The sequence below is a fragment of the Peromyscus californicus genome, unplaced genomic scaffold, assembly GCF_007827085.1.
Source record: "Peromyscus californicus insignis strain IS unplaced genomic scaffold, ASM782708v3 Scaffold_10__1_contigs__length_136768540, whole genome shotgun sequence".
Lineage (NCBI taxonomy): Eukaryota > Metazoa > Chordata > Mammalia > Rodentia > Cricetidae > Peromyscus > Peromyscus californicus.
This window is the reverse complement of record NW_026294391.1, coordinates 12,091,073-12,114,627: the sequence shown is the minus strand read 5'-3', so window position 1 is coordinate 12,114,627 and position 23,555 is coordinate 12,091,073. Positions and strand designations below refer to the sequence as shown.

Below are 23,555 nucleotides of genomic sequence, written 5' to 3'. Positions count from 1 at the left end.
GGTCAGGAGCTCAAGGTCATCCTTGGCTATTTAGTGAAACTGAGTCAGCCCTAGGTTTTATGAGACCCCGTCTCAAAAACAAAACAAACCAAAACAAACACGAACATAAATAAAGTGTAAAAATTTTCCGAGACAAGATCTCACTATGTAGTCCTGCTGGCTTGGAACTTGCTAAGTCAACTATGCTGGTCTCAGACTCGCAAAGATCCACCTGCCTCTGCCTCCTGAGTGCTGAAAAAATATTGTCAGATTTATTTTATGTGTATGATACATGTCTGTATGTACACTCCATGCGTGCCTGGTACTCATGCAGGTCAGAAGAGGGTGTCAGACCCCCTGGAACTAGAGTTATGAATGACTGTGAGCCACCATGTGGGTGCTGGAAACTGAACCCAGGTAGTGCACTGACCACTGAGCTATCTCTCCAGCCCCTGAAAAAAACTTTTTTTTTCAGCTTTAGAACTTCATTTCCTACCCCCTTTGCTCAGAACCACTCAGTGATGACTCCAACCCACTCGGTAGCCTGGCTGTGGGAGCCACTGACCAGTCCTCAGGCTGGCTGAGCACTCAAGTCTTCAGTAGGATGGGTACAGAGGGCACCTGCACCCTCGGACCAGTCTGTCCCCTCTGGCTGAGCAGCAGTGACCTCAGGAGCTGATACAGTCCATTCACCCTGGGATTCTTCCTTGGTCCCAACCTTCTCAACAGCACCCTGCTCCTCCTTCTCGAGCTCCTCTGGGTCACTGTAGGTCAGGTATAACCTCCCATGGGTGCTCACGCATGCGGAGTACTTCCAGGCCAGCATCGCAATGGTGGGCAGGTTGACACGAGACACCTCTGTGAGGGGCTGGTGGTCAGCCCTGGGATCAGTCACCACTAGAAGGCATGGCTCCCTGATGGCCGCTTGGGTCTGGTTAGGGAAGGTCTCAGGCATGAAGTGGGCAGCAATTGGAGTGGTTCCTTCATCTGCAGAACATCAAGGGCTCCGGGCATTGTGTGAGTGTCCCTTTAAGTTATGATGGGAATCAGCCGGGCAGTGGTGGCGCACGCCTTTAATCCCAGCACTTGGGAGGCAGAGGCAGGCGGATCTCTATGAGTTCGAGGCCAACACAAAGCGAGTTCCAGGACAGGACAGCCAGGACTGTCACACAGAGAAACCCTGTCTGGAAAAACCAAACAAGTTATGATGGGAATCAAGAACAATGCCATTAAAAAAAAAAAAGAACAATGCCATCATAAATTTAATTTAAAAAAAAAAGAACGCCATAGGGGCCTGTCCCTGGGCAGTGTGGAAAAGGCAAAAAGAAAGAAAGAAAGAAAGAAAGAAAGAAAGAAAGAAAGAAAGAAAGAAAGGAAGAAAAGAAAGAAAGAAAGAAAAGAAAGAAAGAAAGAAAGGAAGGAAGGAAGAAAGAGGAAAAAGAAAGAAAAAGAAAAAAGTAAATGTCTTTATTATTTATTTATTTATTTATTTATTTATTTATTTATTTATTATGTATGCAGAAGAGAGCACCAGATCTCATTACAGATGGTTGTGAGCCACCATGTGGTTGCTGGGACTTGAACTCAGGACCTCTGACCTCTAGGAAGAGCAGCCAGTACTCTTAACCTCTGAGCCATCTCTCCAGCCCTAATTTTTTTTAAAGATTTATTTATTATGTATACAGTGTTCTGTCTGCATGTATGCCTACAGGCCAGAAGAGGGCGCCAGATCTCATTACAGATGACTGTGAGCCACCATGTAGGTGCTGGGAATTGAACTCAGGACCTCTGGAAGAACAGCCAGTGCTCTTAACCGCTGAGCCCTCTCTCCAGCCCGATTTATTTATTATGTATACAGTGTTCTTCCTGCACATATCCCTGCAGACCAGAAGATGGCGCCAGATCTCATTACAGATGGTTGTGAGACTTGACATGTGGTTGCTGGGAATTGAACTCAGGACCTCTGGAAGAGCAGCCAGTGCTCTTGACCTCTGAGCCATCTCTCTAGACCCTCCTTGTCCATTTCTCTTTTGAAGTTTTAAAATTTTGTTTGAATGTGTGTCCATGTATGTATGGACATGTGTTCACATACATGTAGAGGCCAGAGGCCAACCTCAGTAGTTACCTCCAGCAATGCTTCTCATGCCTGGAGCTCCCCAATGACTAGACTGGTGAGTGATCGTCCTTTCTGCTCTCCCCCGTCACTGGGATTACGATAGCAGCATTTGACATGCGTTCTGGGGATAGAAGTCAGGTCGTCATGCTGGCAAGACAGACAAGTACTGCGCTGACTGAGCACCTCCCCAGCCCCCTTTGCCCATTTCTATGTTGCTTGTTTAATTTTTTGGTGTTGAGTTTCTGGAATTCTCTATCTACTCTGGATATAAATTCCTCACCAGCTATGATTTGCAAATATTTTCTTCCATTCTATGAGTTACCTTTCTATTAGAGAGTGTATTTCCGCCGGGCAGTAGTGGCGCACGCCTTTAATCCCAGCACTCGGGAGGCAGAGCCAGGCGGATCTCTGTGAGTTCAAGGCCAGCCTGGGCTACCAAGTGAGTTCCAGGACAGGCGCAAAGCTACATAGAGAAACCCTGTCTCGAAAAACCAAAAACAAACAAATAAATAGAGAGTGTATTTCTACCCTACAAAAAGTACTTGCTTTTTCTCTTCTTTTTTGTTTGTTTGTTTGTTTTGTTTTTGTTTTTGAGGCAGTGTTTCTCTACATTACTCTGTCCTGGAACTCATTATGTAGACCAGACTGTCCTTGAACTCAGAGATCCACCTATCTCTACCTCCTGAGTGCTGGGATTAAAGAGGTGCCCCACCACCAATTCTTTTTTAAAAAATTATTTATTGCCATTATTAAAGGTGGTGGCACACACCTTTAATCCCAGCACTCAGGAGGCAGAGGCAGGAGGATCTCTGTGAGTTCGAGGCCAGCCTGGTCTACAGAGCGAGTTCCAGGGCAGCCAGGGCTATATATATATATATATATATATATATATATATATATATATATATATATATATATATATACACATTTGTATTCTAGTGTGTCTGATGAGGGGCACACATGCCATGGTGACTGTGGGGAGGTCAGAGGACAACTCTGTGGAGCCAATTCTCTTCTTCTACCTTTACGTGGGTTCTGGGATTGAACTCAGATCATCAGGCTTGCCTAGCAAGCACGTTACCAGCTGAGTCATTTTGCCAGGCAGAGAGTGCATGCCTTTAAGTCGAAGCAGGAGCTGGGGAGGCCTGGAAGAAAGCCCTTTAACTGTGGATTGTGCTGTGGGCCTGCAGTCTCACTACTTGGTAGATAGAGGGGTGGAGGATCACATGTTCAGCTAGATACATTTTGAGGCCAGCCTGAGCTACGAAAGACCCTGTCTCAGGCACACAGAGTGGAGGGGGGGGAGAAGAGGAGGAGGAGGGGGAGCAGGAAAGAGAGACTGAAGGACATTTGACTGAAGGTCTTTGTAGGTGAGTTTCCCGTCTGTCATATGGGCCATCCCAAGGGCCAGTTAAGAGGGTGTGTGAAAAGGGTCCCTGGTGGTTAGGTGTTCTTCCCTATGCAAGTAACAGAGTCACAGTAGAGTGCCCTCAGGTGAGAAGGGCCTGTTGCTTACCATTCCCAGAACAGTTGAGTGAGAACTGAAGTTCTAGGATGTTGTACGAGCCACCATTTCCTTCCTCTTCATCCTTACCATCTTTAAGAATGCACTCATTGCCGGGCGGTGGCGGCGCACGCCTTTAATCCCAACACTCAGGAGGCAGAGGCAGGCGGATCTCTGTGAGTTCGAGGCCAGCCTGGTCTACAGAGCGAGTTCCAGGAAAGGCACCAAAACTACACAGAGAAACTCTGTCTCATAAAGAAAAGAAAGGTCACTGTGACTATGTTCAAGGGTGACATGGGACAAGAGCGGGAGTAAGGATCCATTTCTGGGACCCTGTGCCACTGTCTTGCCTCTCCACTTCATTGCTGATGTCATGCTGGATGTTCTTGAACAGGTTCCTTGGCCTCTTGGTGTCTCTGTTTCTCCAGTTGGTCAATGGAGGAATCAGGCAGGGTCTTGAATTTAGCTCCTAGACTGCTGGGGCCCAGTGGCTCAAGGACACAAAAGAAAGGTAAAGCTCTTGGGAGCTTGAGAGGCCCGCTGGGAGGGATGAGAGGGGCTGGCAGAGAAGGAAGCAGAGCCTCGCTTTTCCAGAGAGCAAAGGCTGCCTTCCAGGCTGCTGTTTCTTGAGTTGAGCTGCTTAGAAATCCCACCCTGCCTGTCGTGGAGGAGAAAGTGGCCTTCCCGGCTCCTGTCTATGCTTTTACTGCCCCCTGCAGGCCGAGCCCCGTATCAACCACCGGCTTGAGGCCGCTCTGCCTGAAAACCTAATGCGCGTAGTCGACTCCCATTCAGGTACTCAAGAGGATCCTGGACACAAGTGATGCTTCTGACTCAGCCTCTCAAATAGCTGCGGCTTCAGGTGTACAGCACCATGCCTGGCTTCTTCCTGTTTAAACATTATTTATTGACACTACTGTGTGCACAGATTGGTGCCAGATGGTACTGGGAAAACATCAGGAAGCTGTTCTCTCCCAGTTAGTGGTTGGGGGAGGGTGGAAAGGGGCCGCAAAAGGCAGATAGCCGGACCGCCGTTCCCTGGGCTTTACAGGAGACTTAATTCCCTGCTTCCAGCTTCTGATGGCTGCCAGCCTTCCTTGGTGTGTGGCCCTCCCTAGTGTCTCCTTGGTCTCACTGCCTTCTCTGGGTGTGTCTTCTAGTGCTCTGTCTGTATCAGGTCTCACTCTACCTTCCTCTTATAAGAACACTGGGTTTTGAGGGTGGAGTGGAGGATGGAGAGGCGGCTCAGTGGTTAAGAGAACTTGCTGTTCTTGCAGAGGACCTGAGTTCAGTTCCTAGCACCCACATGGCTGCTCACAGTTGTCTATAACTCCAGTCCAGGGGATCCAATGCCCTCTTCTGAGTTCTGTAAGCATGTATGTAGCATAATATGTGGTGCACACACATACATGCAGGCAAACGCTTATGTACATAAAATAATAATAAATTTTAAAATTAAAAAAAAAAGAAGGGCTAGCTCTGAACCTCAGTGCTAGAGTGCTTGCCTAGCATACTCAAGGCCCTAGGTGTCACCCCCAGACACATGCATAATAAGACATAATAAAACAAAAGGAATAATTATGATTCCATTTAGGACCCATCCAGATGATAGTTCCAGATATTGAACTTTGAGTGTTTTGCCTACATGTATGTCTGTACAGTACATGCATATCTGGCACCTGTGGAGGCCAGAAGGAGGCTGAGGCAGGGGGGTCATGAATTGGAGGGCAGCCTGTGATATTTAGAGAGAATTCTAAACTGGATAGCCTGGATCACAGAGTCTGTCTTAAAAAGAAACAAAATACCACTTTATGGGATATATTGTGAACTTTAGATACACTATACAGTGTTGTGGACGAGGGGAGGGAGCATGCCTAGCATATGTCCAATTCCTTGCACTGCCAAAAATTCATTTTTCATTAACATATGATTTGCACGTGTTTATTATGACACTATTAATGTGCTATTCGGCTATGAAGAGAACAAAATGGAATACTGTTCAGCTATAAAGAAATATAAAGAAATCATGTCATTGGCAGCAAAATGGATGGAACTGGAGGCCATTGTGCCAAGTAAAGAAAGACAAGTACCACATGCTCTTTCTCGTATGTGAAAGCTGGAGTTAACACATGCTTTATTTGAAAATTCTCATTACTATGAACATGGCTCCATTGTTTTAGGGGGGTTGTTTGCTTGTTTTTGAAATGGAGGGTCTTACTGTGTAGCCCTGCCTTTCCTGGATCTCACTCTGTATCCCAGGCTGGCCTCGAACTCACAGAGATCCGCCTGGCTCTGCCTCCCGAGTGCTGGGATTAAAGGCGTGCACCACCATGTCCGGCAAAGCATTTTTTCCTAGGGTCTTTTTTTAAATGTGTCTAGGTGTTTTGGCTGCATGTATGTCTGTGGACCATGTGTGTTCCTGGTGCCCACAAAGCCAGTGCTCTCAACTCCTGAGTCCCTTCTCTAGCCCTTTGTTAGATTTTTTTTTCTTTTTTTGAGACAAGGTTTCATGTAGCCAAGGCTAACTTTAAACTTGCTTTTTTTTTTTTTTTTTGAGCTGAGGATCGAACCCATGGCTTTGCGCTTGCTAGGCAAGCGCTCTACCACTGAGCTAAATCCCCAACCCCTAAACTTGCTCTTTTGGAGAGGATGACCCTGAGTTCCTTTTTGTTGTGGTGGTTTTGTTTTTTCTTTTTCTTTTTCTTTCTTTTGGTTTTTTGAGACAGGGTTTCTCTGTGTAACTTTGCACCTGTCCTGGATCTTGCTCTGTAGACCAGGCTGGCCCCAAACTCACAAAGATCCACCACCACCTGGTTTGTGGATAATTAGCCAGTATTAAGTCTCAGTCTCTCTCTCTCTCTCTCTCTCTCTCTCTCTCTCTCTCTCTCTCTCTCTCTCTCTCTCTCTCTCTCTCTCTCTCTCTCTCTTCAGACAGACAGAGTCTTGCTATGCAGCTCTAGCTAGCCTGGAATTCACTATGTAGACGAGGCTGACATACGTCTGTCTTCCAAGTGCTGGGATTAAAGGCATGTGCCACCACACCAACTGTTTTGTTTTTTACACTGGGCCTTTCTGTGTATTCCAGGCTAGACTTGTACCTCGGCCTCCCAAATGCTGGAATCACAAGCATGCAGCACCTCCTGGCTCTCCATTAGTTTTTATTTTTGAGACAGAGTTCTATGCAGCAGCCCAGGGTGGATGCAGCACCATACCCAGTTTTATGAGGTGCTGGGTATCAAACTCAGGGCTTCCTGCTCACTAGGCACGCATTCTACCAACTGAACTCCATCCCAGTCCTTGTTTTAAGGCTGGCCTTGGTCTTCCTGCTCCTGCCTCAACCTCCTGAGTGCTAGGATTACAGATGTGCACCACTCTGCCAGGCTAATTAAGTGCTTGTTAAAATTCTTTTGCAACCAGTAGACAAGAGAGCAAAGAATTGGAACAAGCACACCACAGAAGAGCATCTCTAATAAATATGTGAGAGATCTTCACCTTCAGTCCTCATCAAGGAAAAGAGAAACCAAATTACAAAGCAACTGCACAGAATACTACATGGGTAAAAAAAAAGATTAATTATTATTTTAAAATGCACATTTTCATCAGTATCCTCAGGAGTGAAAGCCTGTTTCTAGGAAGGAATCAGCCTCAAGGTGTTGGATGTTCTCAAGAGCCACCTGGTGGACAGATGTGGTGGTGCATGCCTTGTAATCCCAATAACCAGAAAGTGGAGGAAGGGGATTAAGAGTTTGAGGCCACTCTGGACATACCAGAAGACTTTCTTAACCGCCCCCCTCCCCGCAAAAAAAGATGATCTCAAGCTGTTGGGGCAGTCCGTTGAAGGCAGGGGTGGGACGAGCGTGACGATTACACGACAGTTTGTGTTCGAATCATAAACAAAATGATTCACATGATACTGCCCAGCCATTTCTAGCCAACACGCACCAAGAAAGCGTGTGGGTGGGAATGACGTCAGTGACAAGCTCGTGATGTGCCACGGACTTCCATCTGCCTAGAGCCTCGAGCTGCCGGGAAATCGCTGTCCCCATGACCTCATAGACACTCACCAGGGAACCTCTGCTTGGACTTTTTTTTCGCAGGGTGGGAACAAACAGATCTGGGAGTTCTCATTCGCCACCCTGAGATTACCTATCCCAAACTCTACCTAGGTACCGAAATTTTCTGGCACTCTAAGTGGCTAAGACCTCCAGCTCATGCTCCTATTGGCTACTGGTTCCACACCTGCGCAGAAGCTCTAGGGTTAGCAGTGTTTCAGATCCAGTGCTTTCGTTGCTATTGGTAAAAGTAGGTTCGAATCCCGTCTAGCAAGTCCAATTTGCAGCCCTGTTGAAGCTGGTGTTACTGACTTATACTCAAGATTTGGTACACAGTGTATCCGGTAATCTTTTTCATTCTATCGGTGTCCTTTCATTTTAAATAAAGTGTATTGTATTTCAGACACACCATTCTCAACATTATTAAGAAAACTCTCAGGCTGGACATGGTGGCTCATGTATTTCTTTAGGGGGGCATTGTTCAGGACAGGGTTTCTTTGTGTAGCCCTGACTGTCCTGGATCTCGCTCTGTAGACCAGGCTGGCCTTGAACTTACAGAGATCCACCTGCTTCTGCCTCCTGAGTGCTGGGATTAAAGGTGAGCACTACCACCGCCCAGCAGAGAACAACTTTTGAGAGTCGGTTTTCTCCTTTCACTGACATCAAACTCAGGTCCAGCTTGCACAACAAGCCTTTTCCCTGACCCACTTCACTTGCCCAAGACTACACTTTTCCAATTATTTATGCATTTTATGTGTGTAGCTCTTTTGTCTGCAGTGTACCTGGTGCCCTGGGAGGCCACAGGAAGGCACTGAATCCCCTGGGACTGGAGTTACAGGTGGTTATGGGCCACCATGTGGGTGCTGGGAATCGAGCCCCAGTCCTCTGGAAGAGCAACCAGTGCTCTTAACCACAGAGTCATCTCTCCAGCCCAAGATTGCAGTATTGAATGATCAGATTTGAGTGTGGGGTGTTTGACTAAGAGGAAAGTAGTAGTCAAATCAACTCATAAGGTAATTAGTACGCTGTCAGTGTAATTTGGAGGACTGTGTTCAGGATGTTGGAAAGGCTAGAATCTATCTCCAGGTGGGGATGGGCCCTTGTCTCCTCTCTTAAGGGTTCATTAACTAGTGGGACAGGTCAGGGACCTGGCTAAGATACCATCCCTAGGAAGGAAGGTTCACTTTAGGATTGTGTACTTTTCCTCCCTAGAATTCCCATCCCTTAGTCCCATGTTCCACCATGACGTTCAGCTGAGTTGGCCTGCCTTTGGTATTAACTGTTTCTTTTTCTTTTGGGTGCTGGCTGCAGTCCAAATTTGTTTGTAGACTCCTTTACCTTATGCTTTCGGCTTCCTTGCTCTTTTCCTGAAGCTCTTCTTCCATGTCGGCAGCAGTACGTTTGCTGCCTTAATCTTAAACACCCTTTTTTGTCCCATCTTAGTTATGCTGTGTTTGCGTAAGTTGTTTGTGTGAAAATGTGCAGTTGGGTTCTTGAAGGTGCTGGGGATCAGTTCCCCTGTGGTTTTTCCTGTTTGGAAAACAGTGTCCGGCTTGCCTCCGGATACAGAGTAACCGTTCCTTGACCCCTGCTGTTAGAGGGGTATATAAGGCCATGTTTGTGTGAATAAAGAGAGCTGCTTCCCTGATGAACGGAGACTGGGTGTCCTGAGTGCTGTTTAACCTCGGCGTCCCTCGCCAGATTTCGTGCTCCAGCTGCGCGGGTCGCAGCAAGTGGAGGGGTCGCAGCAAGTGGAGGTCTCACCGAGACCTGGAAAGAGGGGTAAGCGAACGAGGCTCACCCTAAAAGGACGGGTGGAGGATTGAAACATTGGTACGTACCACGGGTAATTCTACTGCAAAAGCTCAGTTGGCCACTGAGTTAAGGGAATTGTTAAGTAAGCAAGGAAGTAAGCAAGGAACAGGAATTAAGTCTAGCACCGCACTCACATTTGTGGACACTGTAGCTGAAGCAAGTCCTTGGTTTCTGACGGGAGGAGGTCTGAATATTCCAGATTGGGAGCAAGTAAAAAGAGATTTACAAAAGATGTTGCAAGAGAAAGGCTCAGATAAATTTCCTATAGCTGCATTTTCTCTATGGAGACTTGAGAAAGATGCTCTTCTGACTGATAAAGTGAAAGTGAAAGAGTAACTTTCGGAGTGCGAGCAAGCATTTGCTAACGCTCAGGAGGCGGAGATGAATGAATCTTTGAAAAGGGAAAAGGAAGAGGTCGAGGTCCCCTGTAAAGAGCGTATAAGGATATTTGTGAAAGATTTAATGGATGAGGAAGACGACGATGATCTTGCCTCTGTCTCAGATTTAGTAGAGGAGGAAGAGCAGCTAGAAAAAGAGACAGAGGAACTACAGCAGGAATTGCACCGTGCAAAAGTGAAAGCACAGTGAGCACCTTCTGCTCCTCTAGTGTCTCGACCCCCGCCAAGAAATCCTCATTGGATAGGGGAGGAAAAAGAATCAGAGGACAGATATAGGCCAAAAAAAAAAGGGGGGGTGCATGAAACATATCCAGTAATTGAAACTCAGAATCAAGCTGGACAGGTGGTCTGGGAGCATGTTCCTTTAACTTTCAAGGAGATGAAGCAGTTGAAGGAGGCAGTGAGCAGTTATGGGCCACAGGCTCCATTCACTGTGACGCTGTTTTGAATCATTTTCCGCTAATCGTTTGACGCCAAGTGATTGACAGCAATTGTGCCGAGCTGTGTTATCTGGGGGTGATTATTTACTATGGAAAAGTGAAAATCATGAGAAATGCTTAGAACTGGCTTGCATGAATTTCTCTGGGACAACCCCAGAGAAATTATGACATGCTCACGGGATCAGGACAGTATGCTAACCTTCAACAACAGATTTTATATGATCCCAGTACCTATGCTCAAATAGCTGCTGCCGCAGTGCAAGCCTGGAAATCACTACCTAATGTAGCTGCAGGAGAACAGATATCAAAAGTGCTGCAGGGCCCTTCTGAGCCATATGCTGACTTTGTCTCACGCTTGTTACAACTAGCTGGAAAGATATTTGGGGACTCTGATCAGGCTATGCCCGTTATTAAGCAGTTGGCTTACAGTCCTAGTATGTGTCAAATGTATGTTGCAGAAGCCTTATCTCCCATAAGGAACAAATATCCAGAGACATATATCATACATTATGTGGATGGTATTTTACTGGCTGCATGCACACAAGAACAAATGCTGCAAACCTATGCAGATTTACAACAGGCACTTGCCAATGCTGGACTAGTTATAGCACCTGAGAAGGTGCAACAGAAAATACCATATCAGTATCTTGGTTATACTATTCAGCAAGTAGGTATCGCTCCTCAAAAGTTACAATTGAAAATTGCAGAATTACAAATTACCTTGCATCAATGGCAGCAATTTTTAGGAGAAATTCAATGGCTTAGACTTACATTTCAGATAACTACCGGAGATCTAAAGTCTCTCTATGATATTCTTAAAGGAGATTCTTCACCTACATCATTACGGGAATTAACCCCAGAAGCAAAAGCAGCATTGGCTCAGGTAGAACAGGCTTTATTAGATTTACATGTTCAGCAGATAGATTATGGTCGGCCTTTACAATTATTAGTCTTGCCTTCCAAATTTTCTCCCACTGGAGTGTTTTGGCAGACTGGGCCTATTTTTTTTTTTTTTTTTTTTTTTTTTTTTTTTTTTGGTTTTTCGAGACAGGGTTTCTCTGTGTAGCTTTGCGCCTGTCCTGGAACTCACTTGGTAGCCCAGGCTGGCCTCGAACTCACAGAGATCCGCCTGGCTCTGCCTCCCGAGTGCTGGGATTAAAGGCGTGCGCCACCACCGCCCGGCTCAGACTGGGCCTATTTATTGGGTTCATCTGTCTGCTTCACCTACTAAGGTATTGAATCCTTACTATGAATTGGTTATTCAATTATTGTGGAAAGCTAAGGAACTCAGTTTGGCCACCTTTGGAAAGGTGTTTGACAATCTTGTATTGCCTTATGTACAGGAAATGTTAGATACTTTGCAAAAGGAACATGAATCTTGGTGTTTGTTTCTCTGTACCTTTTATGGCCAGATAGATAATCATTATCCTAAGCATAAACTTATTGAAAGTTTTAAGGTTTGTTCATTTATTTTTCCCAGGGTAGTAAAACAAAGCCCTCTTAATAATGCAAGGACTGTCTTTACGGATGCCTCTGGGAATGGATATGCAGTGGTGGTTAGTGAGAACATTATTGGACGAGTATCTACTTCCAATATGTCTGCTCAGCAAGCAGAGTTGTTTGCCTTACAGCTAGCTCTTCAAATGTTTCCTACAGAAGACCTTAATATCTATACTGATAGCTGTTATGTAGCTAAGGCCATTATGGTTATAGAAACTGCCCCATACATAGGCCGACCCTCTGCTGTGCAAAGCCAGCTTCAACAGGTTCAACTATTAATCTGGGCAGGGAAGCATCCTGTGTTTGTTGGGCATCTTTTTTTTTTTTTTTTTTTTTTTTTTGGTTTTTTGAGACAGGGTTTCTCTGTGTAGCTTTGCGCCTTTCCTGGAACTCACTTGGTAGTCCAGGCTGGCCTCGAACTCACAGAGATCCGCCTGGCTCTGCCTCCCGAGTGCTGGGATTAAAGGCGTGCGCCACCACCGCCCGGCTTGTTGGGCATCTTAGAGGACATACAGAGTTGCCTGGTCCACTAGCTGAAGGCAATAAATTGGCAGATCATTATACTCAATGGGAGGTACAATTGGGTGCCATGAATGTTCAATTGTTTCCCCGATGTTACCGCCTATGATAATGCTCTGCAATTGCATCATAAATTTCATGTTAATGCTCAGACCTTGCAACATCGTACTAGTTGTTCTAGACTTGAGGCTTTATGTGCACCATTTATTCATGTGCCTTCTCTGGGTGTCAACCCTCGAGGACTTATCCCAAATGAGATTTGGCAGACCGATGTTACTCATATTTCTAGCTTTGGACCATTGGCCTATGTGCACGTGTCAATGGATACCTTTTCTCATTTAATATTTGCCTCTCTGCATAAAGGAGAGCGTGCTCAAGATGTTAAAAAACATCTAATTTCAGCCTTTTCCTATATGGGGGTTCCTCAGCATATAAAAACAGATAATGGTCCTACGTATACCAGTGTCAGCTTCGCAGGATTTTGTAAACAGTGGAATATTATTCATAAGACTGGCATTCCTTATAATCCCCAGGGGCAAGCCATGTGGAAAGGGCTCATCAACATCTTAAAACTTATTTGCAAAAAATAAAAGAGGGTGAGATGTATAGGGATATACAAGGACCTCAAGCTTTACTTTCCATTACACTTTTTTTTTTTTTGGTTTTTCGAGACAGGGTTTCCCTGTGTAGCTTTGGGCCTTTCCTGGAACTCACTCTGTAGACCAGGCTGGCCTCGAACTCACAGAGATCCGCCTGCCTCAGCCTCCCGAGTGCTGGGATTAAAGGCATGCGCCACCACCGCCCGGCTCCATTACACTTTTTACTTTAAATTTTTTGCTTGTTGATAGCAAGGGAGTTTCAGCAGCTCAGAGGCATTTTGGTGGCCCCTCTGTCTCTGATGCTAAGGTGCGATGGAAGGATTTAGCCACCCGTACCTGGCAGCCTATGTTGGCCAGAGTGAGGGGAGCTGTGTGTTTATCCTCCAGGTGCTGAAAAGCCCATTTGGCTCCCAGAAAGGTGTATATGCCTGGCAGAAGAGATTGATAAAAATGCATCTGTGGATACTGTGGCTGATGATGATGCTCATGATGATGCCTCAGGGAGAAGCTGAGCCATTATGGAGTTTAGTAAGAAATCCACCTGTGTTACTGCCTGTGAGTATTGATAGCCCTGTTTTTCCTGCTGTATTTTCTTCTAATTGGACAATTGGTACTGCTGCCAGCAATGTAAAACTCCAAGACAGCTGGCAACAATAATACCAATGATATCTCCTTGAATCTGAAAGGCAGCTTTCATGATTGCCTAGTCCTGAGTAGCAATAGTACGGCTTTTAATGGAACTGCTTTTTGGAATGCATCATCTAGTTTTGAAGAATCCATCAATATTAATTCTACACATGCTTTCCCTATTATTTCCATGCCCTGTGTAAGTGCTCCTTTCCCTTTTGTTGTTTGGAATGGTGATGTGGGAGGGGAGGGACTACTAAACTATTCAGTTCTGAATTGTAGCTTGAGTAATTGCTGGAGTGCAAATTGGTCCCATGCAGTGATTGTGAGAATACCTGCATTTGCAGTGATGCCTCTGGAGAGTCCTTCTGATCAGTCTCCGCTGCAATTGAAGAGGACAAGAAGAGACTTGGGCATTACTGCCGCAATTGTTGCAGCTGTGGCTGCATCTGCTGTTGCTGCTACAGCTGCTTGGCTTGCATTATCTCAGACTGTTCAACAGGCTGCCGTTATCAACACATTATCTGAGAGGGTGGCTGGTGCCTTGGACATTCAGCAAACATTAAATGGACAATTACACTTTGGAATTCTGATGCTTAATCAGCAAGCAGCACTGGTACAAGAACAAATAGATATGTTGTGGATACACCAACATATGTTATGTGCTTATGGAATGTCAGAAGTTTGTATAACCCCTCATGCAGCTTTTAATGCATTGGCCAAGGTTGCAGAATTGAATGCTTGTTTGTGAGGGCCTTGGAATGGAACATTTTTGAACTATACAATTCAGTTAGCACACGCTATTGTAAGGATTAATGAAACTAGAGTTGTTCCTGTAAATAAGCAGACCTGGTGGTCATTAATGTCTAAAGCTACTGGGTAGATTACTAAATGGGCAGGGTCTGTTTCCCTCTTATTAATCTGTGCAGGCGGTATGGGAATTGGGTTATTTCTGCTATGCCAATGGCAACGCCAGTCCACTCGACACCAACAGGTAACCAAGCAAGCCCTTCTGGCCATGTCACCCTCTGAATCTGCACAAGTATGATTACAAATGTTGGACAGATAGTACCCAGAGACAGGCAACTCCTGTAGTCCTCATGCGACCTAAGGCAGGGGGCATAAGGGCAGCCCCCTATGACGGGTAAGTTTGGGGATTGCAGCAGGTGACCTAAGGCAGGGGCTATCTGATCTTCCACAGGCTGTTCTAGCCAATGTGTTCCTTTTGAAAATAAAAAGGGAGGACATGTCAGCAGCAGTAAGTTTGCTGCCTTAATTTTAAATGCCCTTTTTTGTCCTGTCCCAGTTAAGTTGTTTGTGTGAAAATGTGCAGTTGGGTTCTTCAAAGTGCTGGGGATCAGTTCCACCCTGTGGTTTTTCCTGTTTGGTAAACAGTGTCCGGCTTGCCTCCGGATACAGAGTAACCATTCCTTGACCCCTGCTGTTAGAGGGGTATATAAGCTCATGTTGGTACGAATAAAGAGAGCTGCTTCCCTGATGAACGGAGACTGGGTGTCCTGAGTGCTGTTTAACCTCGGCGTCCCTGGTCAGATTTCGTGCTCCAGCTGCGCGGGTCGCAGCACTCCCAGCTCTGAGTGTATGTGTAAGTGGAACACATATGTGCATGCTGTGCTCCAAGAGGCCAGAAGAGGGTGTCAGATCCTCAACCTGGAGTTACAGATGGTTGGAAGCCACCAGGTGGGTGCTGAGAATCGAACCCAGGTCCTTTAGAAGAGCAGCCAGTGCTCTTAACTGCTGAGTCATCTTTCCAACCCCGAGTCCTTTCTTAATTGTTTTATTAATGAGACTGAGAAGTCCATAAGGGACCCTGAGTTCCCTGTTATCATATGATGGCATCGTAAAATGGCTCTGCTGGGACTCTCCAAGGTTTCTGGTAACATTTCTTTCCTGCCTTTTAATTCTGTAACTGGCAGAGAAAACAAAGCCATTCCTGCCCCCCTAGATGGGATCAATATGAAAGGTCAGTTCAGGGTTTAAAATCTGGACAATCTGTTAGTGTCTTCAAACTTTAGACCTTTGGGGCTAGCAGTGACTCAGCCTGCTATTGCAGGGGACCCAGGTGCAGTTCCCAGAACTCACAGGGAGCCTCACAACCAGCTATAGCTCCAGCCCAGGGTATCCGACATCTTCTTCTGGTCTCCATACATATACATGGTACACAGACATACAAGCAAGCTAAATACTAAAGACTTCAAGTGGCTTTTTGCAAGGCTAATTAACTTTTTTTTTAAGTTTAGGTCTTCTTTTTTTTTTTAAGTTAGATCTCTGGTATATTGGTGTGTCTTTGTCCCTGGATATGAAATTTTTTTTTTTTTTGATTTTTCGAGATAGGCTGGCCTCGAACTCACAGAGATCCGCCTGCCTCTGCCTCCTGAGTGCTGGGATTAAAGGTGTGCGCCACACCGCCCGGCTGAAAATTCTTAAGGTATTTATGTAGGGGTCTTTGCCCTTAGATGTCCTCTTCTTTTAATTTTTATTACATTTATTTATTTATTTACTTACTTATCTATCTATTTGTGTGTGTGTGTGTGTGTGTGTGTGTGTGTGTGTGTGTGTGTGTGTGTGTGTACAGAGGGCAACTTGCTGGCTCTCTCCCTCTACAATGTGGGTCCTGGGGATCAAATTCATGTTGTCAGGCTGGGTGGCAAGCACGTTCCCCACTGAACCATGTCACCAGCACCCCCCTTCCCGTTTTTTCTTGTATTTTAGAATCATTTATTTTATGTGGATAGGTGTTTGTCAGCAGGCATGTCTACACACCACAGGTGTGCCATCCCAGCACAGGCCAGAAGACAGTGTGGGAGCCACTGGAACTGGAGTTAACAGACTCAGACAGAGCCAACATATGGCTGCTCAGAATCCAACCTGGGTCTTCTGCAAGAACAACCAACCAGTGCTCTTTAACCGTTGAACCGTCTCTCCGGCTTCCCTCACCCCATGTCAGTTGTTTTGAGGCTGCTCTGGAATTTATTTGGTAGACCAGCATGGCCTTGAACAATCCTTCAGCCCCAGCCTCCTATGGGCCTCTCTTTTCTTAAAATTGAATTTAATTTCTGTGGTGATTCGAAAAAAATGGCCCCCAAAGGGAGTGGCATTTAGGAGGTGTGGCCTTGTTGAAGTAGGCGGGGCCTTGTTGGAGGAAATGAGGCATCGTGGGGACAGGATTTGAGATCAAGTTTTTGCTCAAGTTTCTCTCAGTGTGACATTGAGTATACTTTTTTTTTTTCCAGAGCTGAGGATCGAACCCAGGGCCTATGTGCTTGCTAGGCAAGCGCTCTACCACTGAGCTAAATCCCCAACCCGAGTCTACTTCTTATTGTCTTCTGATCAAGATGTAGCCAGCACCATGTCTGCCTGCATGCTGCCGTGCTCCCTGCCATGATGATAACGGACTGAACCTCTGAAACTGTAAGTGAGCCCCCCCCAGTTAAATGTTTTCCTTATTAGAGTTGCCATGGTCATGGTGTCTCTTCACAGCAATAGAAACCATAACTATGACAATTTCTGACTGCTACAGAGACTTAACATTGTTCTCTGTGCTTCCAAACAAGGTGTATTATATTTGTGGGGTTTTTTTTATTTTTGTTTTTTGAGACAGGGTGTCTCTGCTTAGCTCTGGCTGTCCTGGAACTGTCTTTGTAGACCAGGCTGGCCTCGGTCTCACTGAGATCCACGTGCCTCTGCCTCCCAAGTGCTGGAATTAAAGGTGTGCGCTAACACCGCCTGGCTTATATTTAACAAATTAATTTCAATGTCTTCTGGTCATCATTTCTTCATCAAAAATTTAAAAATCAGGACTGAAGGGGTGGCTGAACAGTTAACAGCATGTGCTGTTCTTGCAGAGGGCCCAAGTTCAATTCCTAGCATCCATGTTGTGTGGCTCACAACTGCCTGTTAACTCCAGCTCCAGAGGATCCAATGCCCCTGGTCTCCTAAGGCATCTATACTCACGTGCACATGCCCACACACATAATTAAAAACAATAACAAAGCCAGGTGGTGGTGGCGCATGCCTTTTTTTTTTTTTTTTTTTTTTTTTTGAGACAGGGTTTCTCTGTGTAGCTTTGCGCCTGTCCTGGATCTCACTCTGTAGCCCAGGCTGGCCTCGAACTCACAGAGGATCTGCCTGCCTCTGCCTCCCAAGTGCTGGAATTAAAGGCCTGCGCCACCATACCCGGCTCATTCAATCTTTCATGTTAGGAACTTAAATAATGATAGTGCAGTTTCTCAAAGCAGGCCCGGATGTTTAAGAGCTTTGTCCACTTGTTTGGCGTCTGACCCAGTGTGTGAAATACCTGCATTCTTGAGCCACAGGTGGCTCATGATATGGTATCCCCTATGACATGGTATCCCCTATGACATGGTGTCCCTGAGCATTTGTTGTGTATTTTTAATTTTTATAAATGACTTGTTTTTTGTTATATTTTAATGGGTGCACATATGTGTAGAAGCCACAGGTATCATCCTCAGGAACATCATCGACCTCCTTTTACACAGGGTCTCTCACTGGCTTGGTCTCTCAGTGAGGTTGGACTAGCTGGCCAGCTGGCCTCAAGAATCCTCCTGTCTGCCTCCGCAGCACTGGGATCACACATGCTCCTACATCCACATTTTTTTATTTTTCAAGACAGGGTTTCTCTGTGTAACAGTCATAGCTGTCCTGGAACTCACTCTGTAGCCCAGGCTGGCCTCAAACTCACAGAGATCCATCTGCCTCTGCCTCCCGAGTGCTGGGATTAAAGGCATACACTGCCATGTCTAGTCTTACTTTTTATTAACTTTTTAAAATTTAGCATACAGATATGCTAAAATAGCCTCCTATAACATTTTCATATATTTGGTGTCTTTTTATTTTATTTCTCACAGTGCTGTGGTTGGAGCCAGAGCCTTCGGAATGCGCAGCAAGTACTCTTCTATGAACTACATCTCTAGTCAGGGGAAAACGTTTTTAATTGTGTGGCTGTGTGTATGGAAGTTAGAGGACAACTTCGTAGAGTGTTGCGTTCACTTTTTCTGGGGAGACTTAAAAAAGCATCCAATAACCCCAGATGGGCACCAATGATGAACTAAACTATGATTTCCCCAAAGTCCAATTTGGGGAGACCAGTGAGTTTGTTGGGCTTACTTACAGAGCATGGGTGAGGGCTTAGTTACAGGAGAGTGAATGATTCCGAAACAAGTGCATCACAGCAAAGTTCCACTTACTGGGTGGCTACCTCCCGGAAGCTGCATATGGTGGTTTGAATAGGTATGGTCCCCATAGACTCATGTGTTTTCCCATAGGGGTGGCACTATTAGGAGGTATGGCCTGGTTGGAGTAGGTGTGGCCTTGTTGGAGGAAGTGTGTCACTGTGGGGGTGGGCTTGGAGGTCTATTATGCTCAAGCTATGCCCAGTGTGGTAGACAGGTCACTTCCTGTTGCCTGCGGATCAAGATGTAGAATTACCAGCTACCTCTACAGCACCGTGTCTGCCTGCATGCTGCCATGCTTCACACCATGATGATAATGGACTAAACCTCTGAACTATAAGCCAGTTCCAACTAAATGTTTTCCTTACTAAGAGTTGCCCTGCAACATAGCCTACAGACATAGAAATGGCTTCAGGCTGCACCACAGATCACGGACATCTGCATGGCCCCTGGTGAAAACCCTGAGTATGGATATCAACACAGACCACAGCTGCAGCAGGGCCTCAGACCCAGACAAGGCCCTCAGTGGCAGTGAGGACCCAAACCTCATGGTGGTCAGCCCCTGCCCATAGGCCTCCAAATGGCCCCAGGCTGCAACACAGACCAGGGTCATTTGCTTGGCCCTAAGTAGAAACACGTGCCACAGACACCATCCTGACCCCACCAGGGCATGGCCAGGTGGGGCTCTGGTATTCACAAGCTTGGCTGGCTTGCCACTCCTGGAGACGCGGGTGTGGAGCAGGTGCACCCCTACCCCAAGCCAGGGCGTCGAGTTTCATTCTCTTATAAATTCCTTGTAAATTCTTTCATAGGCAAAAAAAAAAAATGATCTGTGTGGTGGCCAGGTTTTTAATCCCACCACTCAGGAGGTAGAGGCAGGTGGATTTCTTCAAGCTCAAGGCCAACAGATATGTGAAAAACAAAATGCTCAATCACATTGCAAGGGAAATGCCAAATTCAAAGTACAAGGAAATGTCATCTCACCCCAGTTTGAAAGACTATTATAGAAAAAACGAAAAACAAAATCATTGCAGCCAGGCATGGTGGCAGATGCCTTTAATCCCAGCACTTGGGAGGTACAGAGGCAGGTAGATCTCTGTGAGTTCGAGGGCAACCTGGTCTAGAGAATGAGTTCCAGGACAGCCAGGGCTATACAGAAACCCTGTGTCAAAACAGAACAAAACAAAACAAAAAACTCAATTACAAATGCTGGTAAGGGAGGCTAAAGAGATGACTCAGAGGTTAAGAGCACTGGCTGCTCTTCCAGAGGTCCTGAGTTCAATTCCCAGCACCCACATGGTTTCTCATAACCATCTGTAATGAGATCTGATGCCCTCTTCTGGCCTGGGATACATTTGGGCAGAATACTGTATACATAATAATAATTTTAAAAAAACACTGTATACATAATAATTAAATAAAACAAATCTTAAAAAAAAAAAAGAGTTGCCCTGGTCATGGTGTCTCTTCACAGCAGTAGAAACCCTAACTAAGACACTCCATCATGTTATTCTGTTTTGTTGTTTTATTTTTTGAGACAGGGTTTCACTGTGTAGCTCTGGCTAGCCTGGAACTCACTATGTAGATCAAAGTAGTCTCAAATTCAGAAAGATACACCTGCCTCTACTTCCTCAGTGCTTGGATTAAAGGCATGCATCACCACAGCTCTGTGTTTAATTAAAACCTTTCAGGGTTAGGAAGATGGTTCAGTGGCTAAGAGTACTTCTTGCTCTTGTGGAAGACCAGGGTTCAAGTCCCAGCACCCACATGATGGCTCACAACTATCTGTAACTCCAGTTCCAGAGGATCCTATGCCCTCTCCCTCTTCTGGCCTCTGCATTCATTGCATGCACATGGTACACAGATATACATGCAGGCAAATCACCCATAAACATACAATTAAAAATACTTTTTAAAAATATAATACATACCAAAAAGTTTGTATCTGTTAGTCACAGGATGTTAGGTTAGACACAGAGGTGGGCAAGAAATGGCTATTTAGGGGGCTAAAGCTAGCCCAAGATAAATTGTAATTAGGCTCTGGAGTTAGAACATCGAACCTCTCCACAGTCACTGAAGTTCTAATCAGTTAATCAGCCTTGGCATTAGGTGCAGTTGAAGGTACCATTTCTTTTTGAGAACCTTTCTCCACAGTTGTCCTGGTGGCATCTGCTAGTCTTTATGCTCTGGATCTGATTTTTTTTTTTCATTTTTGGTTTTTTGAGACAGAGTCTCTCTGTGTAGCCCTGACTGTCCTGGAACTCACTCTGTAGACCAGGTTGGCCTTGAACTCACAGAGATCCACCTGCCTCTGCCTCCTGAGTGCTGGAATTAAAGATGTTTGCCACCACCCCCAGCTCAGATCTGAAGTTCTTTATTTTTTTATTTTTATCTTTAATTTTGGATTTTCAAGACAGGGTTTCTCTGCATCCATCTGCCTCTGCCTCCTGAGTGCTGGGATTAAAAGTGTGCTCCACCACCACTCAGATGAGTTTTTTTTTAATTTTTAAAGATGTATTTTATTACTTTTAATTGTGTGTGTGTACACATGTGTGCCCTCAGAGATCCCTTGGAGCTGGAGTTCCAGGTGGTTGTGAGCCACCTGCCATGGGTGCTGGGAATCAAACCAGGATCCTCTGCAAGAGCAGTGTGTGGGGCTGGAGAGGTGTCTCAGTGATTAAGAACACTGGCTTCTGTTCCAGAGGACTGAGTTCAATCCCCAGAAGCCACATGGCAGCTCACAACTTTGTGTAACTCCAGTTCCAGGGGGTCCGACACCTTCTTCTGGCCTCTGAAGGCACCAGACACCCATTGAGGCAAAACACTCACACATATTCAAACAAAGGAACAGCAGCAGCAAGAGTGGTGTGTGCTCTTCCCCACGGAGCCGTCTTTGCAGCCCCGGATCTGATTCTGAAGTGATATCGAGAACACTGTCTGGCCTAATGGAGTGGAGGTAATAAATGAAGGAAACAAGTGTTTCGGACAACCAAAATGTATACACCTTTTTTGTTTGTCTGAAATAAGAACTCAGTCCTGACTGGTCTGGAACTCGCCCTGTAGACCAGATTAGCCTTTGAACTCACAGAGATCTGTCTGCCTCTGCCTCCCAAATGCTGGGATTAAATCTGTGGGTCTCCATACATGAGCCAAAATTATACTTTTTTTTCTGTTTCAAAAAGCGTTATTTTTACTTGGTCCAAGGCTTTGGGTGGGCTCTGGGATGGATACAAAACTACATAGTGGCTGGAGACTGCATAGTGATCAGTCCTGAGGCTGCTGCAGAGCAGAGGCGGAAGCTCCTTGGAAGGCCAGCAGACCTTGTAGTCATGCCTGACAGTGAGCTCCTCGAGGAGCTACCCAGAGATGGCTGAGGTACACCAATCTGCAATGACTGTGGCCCTGCCAGCCTGCTGAAGTTGGTCAGATAGCCGCCCATCTTCTTGATGAGCTCCTCCTCATCCAGGAAGTGGTTCTCCAGGAAGTCACAGAGATGAGGGTCTGTGCGGCCAAGAAGCCAGGGCGTGAAGATGCAGGAACCGAGTTCCGGTTCTTGTCTCGGGCCAAGGCAGCTTCCATGGCTTCCTGAATTTTACCCCACTCATCCTGAGATGGCTTCTGCACACTCTGGAAGAGCACTCACTCCCCTTTCTGGCTCAGCACCCTCAAGCTTCTCAGTCCATTCCTGGAAGAAGTGCCCTCCAAAACCCAAAGCGAGGTGGGTGGAAGGCCTGCAGGTACAAGGTGACCAGGTGGTTGGTGGCAGCTTCCACTTCAGTGGAATAATTCTGGCGAATCTGGGAGGCCATGGCTGATCGGCAGCATGGAGCTAACCACCAAAAGGCTGGCTGGTCCTCGGAGCCAAAAGGCAAGGAGATGGTCCAGGAGGCTGCGACTGGAAACTGGAAGTCAGAAGCTAACAGAGAGTGCCTAGGTCTGCTTTATCCAAACACTGCTGAAGCAAGATAAAGCTCCATGGCATCGCTAGGTGGTGTTTGCTTATACGTTTTTAAAAACTCGAATGTGTTCCCCCTATATTCTCGATATTTGTACTCTGTGAACTGTCTTACTTATATTTGGAATATTTAAGCAAATGTCTGTGAAGTTTTTCTCTTGGCCAGCTTGGTTCCATAACTACTACCTCTAATTCTAGGAAAGGTTGCTCCTCAGTATTCAAGTTATCATGGCCCTTTATGTGGATACCAACTTGGCCTATTTTATTATATTGACTTTATACCAGATTTGGTTTGGAGAAGTCAGTGAAAAGCTACATTATGGAAGAAATTAGATAACAATATAGTCCTTTAAACTTTCTTTTAACTAGATTTTTTTTTTTTTTTTTTGGTTTTTCGAGACAGGGTTTCTCTGTGTAGCTTTGGAGCCTTTCCTGGAACTCACTTGGTAGCCCAGGCTGGCCTCGAACTCACAGAGATCCGCCTGGCTCTGCCTCCTGAGTGCTGGGATTAAAGGTGTGCGCCACCACCACCCGGCTAGATTGTCTTTTTTTAGGTACCAAATATTAATAGCTGGTGAGAAACAAAGATTAGACCTGTTAAAAAAATCAGAATTTTTTTTAAAAAAATCAGAATTTTATAGGCCTTGAAAACATATCTTTCCCTTTCTTTCTTTCTTCCTTCTTTCCTTCCTTCCTTCCTTCCTTCCTTCCTTCCTTCCTTCCTTCCTTTTTTTCTTTCTTTCTTTCTTTCTTTCTTTCTTTCTTTCTTTCTTTCTTTCTCTCCTCTCTCTCTCTCTCTCTCTCTCTCTCTCTCTCTCTCTCTCTCTCTCTCTCTCTCTCT

The 23,555-nt window shown here is 45.7% G+C and overlaps 1 long non-coding RNA gene and 1 pseudogene across 1 annotated transcript; one reads left to right on the top strand and one right to left on the bottom strand.

Annotated features, from left to right (window-relative positions):
* Positions 1-9,240: 9,240 nt before the first annotated feature.
* LOC128114405 (uncharacterized) lies at positions 9,241-15,055 on the top strand. Its single transcript, XR_008219762.1, has 2 exons — positions 9,241-9,433; positions 13,310-15,055. It is a non-coding gene; the product is annotated as an uncharacterized LOC128114405 (long non-coding RNA).
* Positions 15,056-22,023: 6,968 nt separating this feature from the next.
* Positions 22,024-22,568, bottom strand: LOC128113645 (ferritin light chain 1-like; annotated as a pseudogene).
* Positions 22,569-23,555: the final 987 nt, after the last annotated feature.